Source organism: Leucopleurus acutus, assembly GCF_964270905.1.
Source record: "Leucopleurus acutus genome assembly, chromosome: 5".
Classification (NCBI taxonomy): domain Eukaryota; kingdom Metazoa; phylum Chordata; class Mammalia; order Artiodactyla; family Delphinidae; genus Leucopleurus; species Leucopleurus acutus.
In genome coordinates, this window is record NC_139147.1 from 22,685,742 (window position 1) to 22,692,662 (window position 6,921).

At 39.8% G+C, this 6,921-nt stretch overlaps 1 pseudogene across 1 annotated transcript; it reads left to right on the plus strand.

The window, feature by feature from the left end:
- The first annotated feature begins 272 nt into the window (after positions 1–272).
- Positions 273–958, plus strand: LOC309961918 (malate dehydrogenase, mitochondrial-like; annotated as a pseudogene). The gene has a single exon. The product of its transcript is annotated as a malate dehydrogenase, mitochondrial-like (transcript).
- Positions 959–6,921: the final 5,963 nt, after the last annotated feature.

A 6,921-nucleotide genomic window follows, 5' to 3' on the forward strand; every position in this document is an offset into this window, starting at 1 on the left:
CTTTGGCACCTCAGCCCAGAACAGTGCTAAAGCAACCGTGCTGGGGGCTTGGAGGAATCCGGCAGCCGCTTTCGCTTCTCCTGAAGAGCGGCCCCTTGGTGAGCCGCCCGACCCTCCACGGTATTGCTCATACACCCGGAGTGGCTGCCGATGGGAGCCACATCGAGACCAGAGCGATGGTGAAAGGCCACCTCAGAGCTGGGCAGCTGCCAGACTGCCCGGAGGGCTGCGACAATGTGGCTATTACCGCGGGAGTCCCAAGAAAATCAGGCATGACACGGGACGACCTGCTCAACACCCACGCCACAATCCTGGCCACCCTGACTGCTGCCTGTGCCCGCACAGCCCCGAGACCAGGATCTGCGTCATTTCAAATCCAGTTAACTCCACCATCCCAATCACAGCAGAAGTTTTCAAGAAACATGGAGTTTACAACCCCAGTAAAATCTTTGGGGTGACAACCCTGGACATTGTCCAAGCCAACACTTTTGCTGCCGAACTGAAGGGTGTGGACCGGCTCGAGTCAACGTTCTTGTCATTGGCGGCCATGCTGGGAGGATCATCCCCCTGATCTCAGTGCACCCCCAAAGTGGACTTTCCCCAGGACCTGCTGACTACCCACACCGGGTGGACCCAGGAGGCTGACACGGAGGTGGGCAAGGCTAAGGCCACAACAAACCCTGCCACCCTGTCCACGGTGTACGCCGGAGCCCGCCGATTTGTCTTCTCCCTCGTGGATGGGATGAACTGAAAAGTTGTCGAATGTTCCCTGTCAAGTCCCAGGAAACAGACCGTCTGTACTTCTCCACACTGTCGATGCTGGGGGGAAAGGGCATCGAGAAGAATCTAGGCATCGGCAAAATCTCCCCCGTTTGAAGAGAAGGTGATTGCCAAGGCCATTTCTGAACTGAAAGCCTCCATCAAGAAACGAGAGGAGTTTGTAAAAAACATGAAATGAGAAGGTGGTTAGTGAGCAGTCCGTTTCCTTAACGAATTAAGGCGTCATGTCAGTGTAAAGCCATTTCAGACACCTTTGTCTTTTCAGTTTGCTTTGATGATGAGTATTGTATGAACAAAACACCCCTTCCAAATCTCGGGTCAGTCTATCAGTGCATCAGTAAAAGCAGGCTTTGATTTTCTTTTTCAAGTTCTCATCCAATTAAAAAAATATTTTTTCTTTCTAATTTTTGAGTGTGGGAGAAAACAAATTCAAGGGAAGAGGAAAAAGTAAAAGTATATGTAAAAGTTTTGTACTACTCCAGGCAGAGAAAATAATTGCTAGTAGTCATACTGGGAAGACTTTTGGATTTAATAAAATAAAAATTAGAAGTTTTATATGAAACAAAGATTAGAAAATAATTAGATTAATTTAATTATCTCAATACTCTGTGTGAGAATGATGCAGGATGACCTAAACAATAGACTTTTTTGTGTTCTGATACATGATGAATGAGATAAAATTTAAATAACACACAACATGTAACAGGCTTGTAAAATAAGAAAACAACAGCATGACTTAGAGGGAACTTTAGAAATCAATTAAAAGTTGAAAGATTTATTAAAATAATTTTGCAATTTAAATGTGACCTTTTTTATCTTTTAGGTCAAACCAATCATATATTTCTAACATACTGAACTATCAATAACTCATGTAATATTCCTCTTAAACAGATAAAAAATTCTGCTACAGCAGTAAATGACTGGGTTGCTGTGAAATGATGTTATAATAGTTTCAGTTGGCTTGAAGGAATTGATGTTATATTTATATTAAAAATAATTATTTATTATGAGAGTTTTCTACATTATTTCGAAGGTTCACATTCTCTTTTAAAAGAAGGACTTTAAAAACATTGAAAATGTTGAGGGCAGTCATCAAAATGGAATTGCCTTTAAAAATTAAATGCATGCAGTTGCTTTATTTTTTTTTAAGTCAACCCTGATTTTACTGGAAAAGTCACTGAAAGTGTTGTACATATTAAAATATAAAATCAAATGATATAGGTGATCTTCAATTGATGAATAAAGAAAAAAGTTAAAGTAGAAATTTCATCTTGACCTGTTTTCATTTCTGTCAGGCACATTTATTGATTTAAGGAACCTCTATTTCTAGCATATACTGAAAATGGATTAGAAGAAGGAACATGGAAGTGTGTTAATAATAAGAATTGCATTGCACATTTACTGTGTGCCTGACACTGTTGTGTTTAACTAACTCATCAATCTTTCTGACAGCCCTACAAGAGAGATACCACTACTGGCACCATTTTGTAGAAGGGAGAACTGAAGCACAGGTTAATAAAGTAATTCACCTGCAGTCACTTAATCTTGAGTGATGGAGTTAAGGCCCCAAACTAGGCAGTATTACTACACAGTTTCTTGTTCTAAGTAATGAGGTAATAAGCCTTAAAAATAGATTCAGAACAATTTATTTTAAAAAGAGATAAATGCAAGTTATAATGTTGAAATGTCTATGCATTATAACATAAAATCTTTTGTTTGAAACATACAGAATAAAACTTTCTTTAAATTTAAATGATTCGCAAAAAAACTGAGAAAGAGTTGGAATTGGGAATAGATTCAAATTTTCTGAATTTAAATTCAGTTTTATTTTTGTAAGAACATAAATCCTACTAATAAAATTATTAGAATTATGACTGATGAAATTAAGGGAGAAAAGGTATTATAATAACAATAAACTCATATATAATTCTTACTGTGTGCTATCCACTTTCTTAAGTATTATGTATTTTAATACATTTAATCTACAGAACAGCCAAATGAGATGTTACTATTCACACTTTTGAGATGAAGAAACTAAGGTACAAAAAGAATAAATACACTTCTCAAGGTCACAAAACTGATAACTAGCAAAGCCAGGATTCAAACTCATGAAGTTTGGATCCAGAGTTCTTGCTTTTAAGTCCAAAAAATTGTCCACATTTCAATTTTGTGTCTGGGAGGATTTCTATTAGTAGAAATGAGGAAGGCAGAAAAAGCAAATGCTGTTTCATATTTTTCCCCCAAGAAATGGGGGAGATGAGTAAAAGTTTTACATATGCTACGTTTGAGTTGTCGAAAGGTGTGCTATACAAGTGGAAATACATCTGAAATAAAAAGTAATATGCAGGACTAAATCCTAGCCCAGAAATCAGAATAGAAATTTGTAATTCAGCTACTGGAGGGTTATTTAAACCAAGAAAGTAGAAATAATAACATTATTAATAATAATAATTGTTATTACAATTATAATATGTACTATAATAATTCATTCTTATATTTAAGTTGTAGCTGGAGTTCTTGTCACACATATTATCTTATTTTTTTTAACATCGTTATTCGAGTATAATTGCTTTACATTGTTGTGTTAGTTTCTGCTGTATAATAAAGTGAATCAGCTAATACGTATACATATATCCCCATACCCCCTCCCTCTTGCGTCTCCCTCCCACCCTCCCTATCCCGCCCTTCCTATCCCACCCCATATTATCTTATTTAAACTCATATATTATTTAATTTAATGTCAGAGATTAAGCTCTATATAGAACAGAGAAGAATATCAAGACAACTCAGGAAGAAGAGTCAGTCAAGGAAAAAGAAGTGTCTGTAGAGATGAGAACTGATCCAAATATAAACCAAATTTCAAGAGTTTCAGTAGTGAGTGAATGATGAGCTAGCAAAAGTGACAAGATATTCTGTACTTTCAAGAGGTTTTCAGAGAAAGAAAAGAAAGAGTTTAAAGAGTTGGTCAGGATTAAATGAAAAAATAACTTTTAGCATAGGACAAGCTAGAACATATTTAGAGATGAGGGAAGAGAACAGATGGAGAAAAAGAATTAAAGCACAGAATTGGGGAAGGGATGGTGAATGGATTGTGTTCTCTGTGACATGAGCAAATGAGATCAGAAACCCCATCTTTTCATTAGAGATCACAGACAATCTAGTAGATGAGGAAGTTTCAGTAGGAATTATGGGATAAGGAGCTAAAACATTTTGAGCTGGATGGCTGCAGAAAGATAGTCAATAAATTAATATGCTGAGAATAAGGACTGGGAGCAGAGTATTGAGAAGAAAAAAATGGCATAGACATGTAAGGAAGTGTATTAAGGGGTCAGGAAGAGAAACATTTTCAATGAAGTCTATGACATCTACTGGTCAGCTTTATGTCTCAAGCACTTTTAGGAAGAATATAGTTCTTAACCACTTCAATCTTTTAAAGTTAAAATATAAGGCTCATATTTCACTATCATAATACAATTATTTGACATTCGTTTCATTGTGCTAAGTAGGCAGACAATGGTAAAATCTAAGACTGAATGAATTCTCAAATGGGCCAATAAAGGATTTTTGTCATCATAAAATGTTAAATAGAAAAGGATTTTTAATCGTAATTACCATAATCTACATTGGAGCTCAGAGAAGGCAGTAAAGTCTATCATTAAATGATTTATCAGCAATGAATGTTTTAGTGTCCATAGGATTCTTATGATTTTTAAAAGTTAACTTTTAAAAATCTCATCTAATTTTTCTAACTATTTAAGTTCTATTTATTTTAATCTTTAATTTGTGAAGCTATTTTTTACGTGTTTGAGTGTCCAAAATATGCTACACAGCTCTTGAGGGAAAACAAAATAAGAAAATCATGAAAAAATGAATAAACAACAACTCTGCTCCTTGTAATATATAATTTCTTTATGAATTATGGATTCCATGAAAAGTACTAGAAAAATGTAAGCTTGTGATTTTTAAAATTTCTATGGAATGTAGACTTATTGTGGTGCTTTAGAAAAACACATGTTTCTGGAATCCCCCATGGAGTTCTAGAAACATCTAGACACAAATCTTGCACAAGAATCAAAGAAATGAGATGAAGAGGAATATCACCTAAATTCTTTGCATCAGAGTCACAGATGCATTGTCTGTGTGCAATAGCATTTATTTTGGTTATTTCTTCAATGTAGGATTATTCTATATACAGGATAGTTATCTTGAGTATGTATGAGAATTCTTTATCAAAATTCTACCTGAGTATTGTCTGAAAAATTATGGTAACAAACAAGAAAAACCCTTTAAAACCAAAATAAAAATTAATTCTTTAAATATAATATGGCCCTCAAGGACGAAGTTCACTGTGGTCAACTATTATACAGCATGCAGTTTTTATACAATTTCTTATGTCATGGTATAACAAATTACCATGAACTTCATGGCTTAATGCAATACAAATTTATTATCTTACAGTTCTAGAGGCCAGAAGTTTAAAGTCAGTTTCACTGGACTGAAACTAAGATGTCCACCTGGCCAAGCTCCCTATGGAGGAACTAAGGGAGAATTTGTTTCCTCTCCTTTTCCAGCTTCTAGAGTTATATTTCTTGACTCATAGACTCTTCCTCCATCATCAAAGTCAGTGGCATAGCTCCTTTTCTCTCTGACTCTGCTTCCCTCTACTTCCTTCACATGGCTTTCTTCTTCTGTAGTCTGTATCAAATATCTCTTATATAAGGGTACATGTGATAGCATTTAGATCTTGACTTTATAATACCTGCAAAGTTTTTTTGCCATATGGTTAACATTCACAGGTTCCATGGATTAGGGTATGGATATCTTCTGAGGATCCATTATTCAGCCTACCACAGCATATAAGGCATAAAATAATCTGTAACACAGTATCTAATGTGTTTTCCCTTTAATGTATGAAAAGGAAACTGTCAGGAAAACCATTAATAATTAAGAACTTACATACTTAAAGGAGCATATGGTGTCAAAAAATCATGCTTCTACAAATCCTTGGTAAACAAGGCTGAACTCAAACTCTAAAAGCAGTCACTTTCTTCACCCACAAATCTCCAAGAATGGATAACTGTGAGGACATATCCCAGCCACAGCACTTTTCTGTCAAAAACGCTACCGAGAAGCTGTAGGGAAGATGGCGGAAGAGTAAGACGCGGAGATCACCTTCCTCCCCACAGATACACCAGAAATACATATACACGTGGAACAACTCCTACAGAACACCTACTGGAGGCTGGCAGAAGACCTCAGACCTCCCAAAAGGCAAGAAACTCCCCACGTACATGGGTAGGGCAAAAGAAAAAACAGAGACAAAAGAATAGGGACGGCACCTGCACCAGTGGGAGGGAGCTGTGAAGGAGGAAAAGTTTCCACACACTAGGAAGCCCCTTCGCGGGCGGAGACTGCGGGAGGCGGAGGGGGGAGCTTCGAAGCTGCGGAGGACTGCACAGCAACGGGTGCGGAGGGCAAAGCGGGGAGATTCCCGCACAGAGGATCGGTGCCGACCGGCACTCACCAGCCCGAGAGGCTTGTCTGCTCACCCGCCGGGGCGGGCGGGGCTGCGAGCTGAGGCCGGAGCGCAGGGAGAGGACTGGGGTTGGCGGCTTGAACATAGCCTGAAGGGGTTAGTGCACCACAGCTAGCCGGGAGGGAGTCCGGGGAAAAGCCTGCACCTGCCGAAGAGGCAGGAGACTTTTCCTTCCCTCATTGTTTCCTGGGGCGTGAGGAGAGGGGTTTAAGAACGCTGCTTAAAGGAACTCCAGAGACGGGCGCGAGCCGCGGCTAAAAGCGCGAACCCCAGAGACGGGCGCGAGCCGCGGCTGAAAGCGCGGAATCCAGAGACGGGCGCGAGCCGCGGCTGAAAGCGCGGAATCCAGAGACGGGCGCGAGCCGCGGCTAAAAGCGCGGACCCCAGAGGCGGGCGGGAGACGTTAAGGCTGCTGCTGCCGCCACCGAGGGGCCTGTGTGCGAGCACAGGTCACTCTCCACACCCCTCTTCCGCGGAGCCTGTGCAGCCCGCCACTGCCAGGTTCCCGGGATCCAGGGACAACTTCCCCAGGACAGCGCACAGCGCGCCTCAGGCTGGTGCAAAGTCACGCCGGCCTTTGTCACCGCAGGCCCGCCCCGCACTCT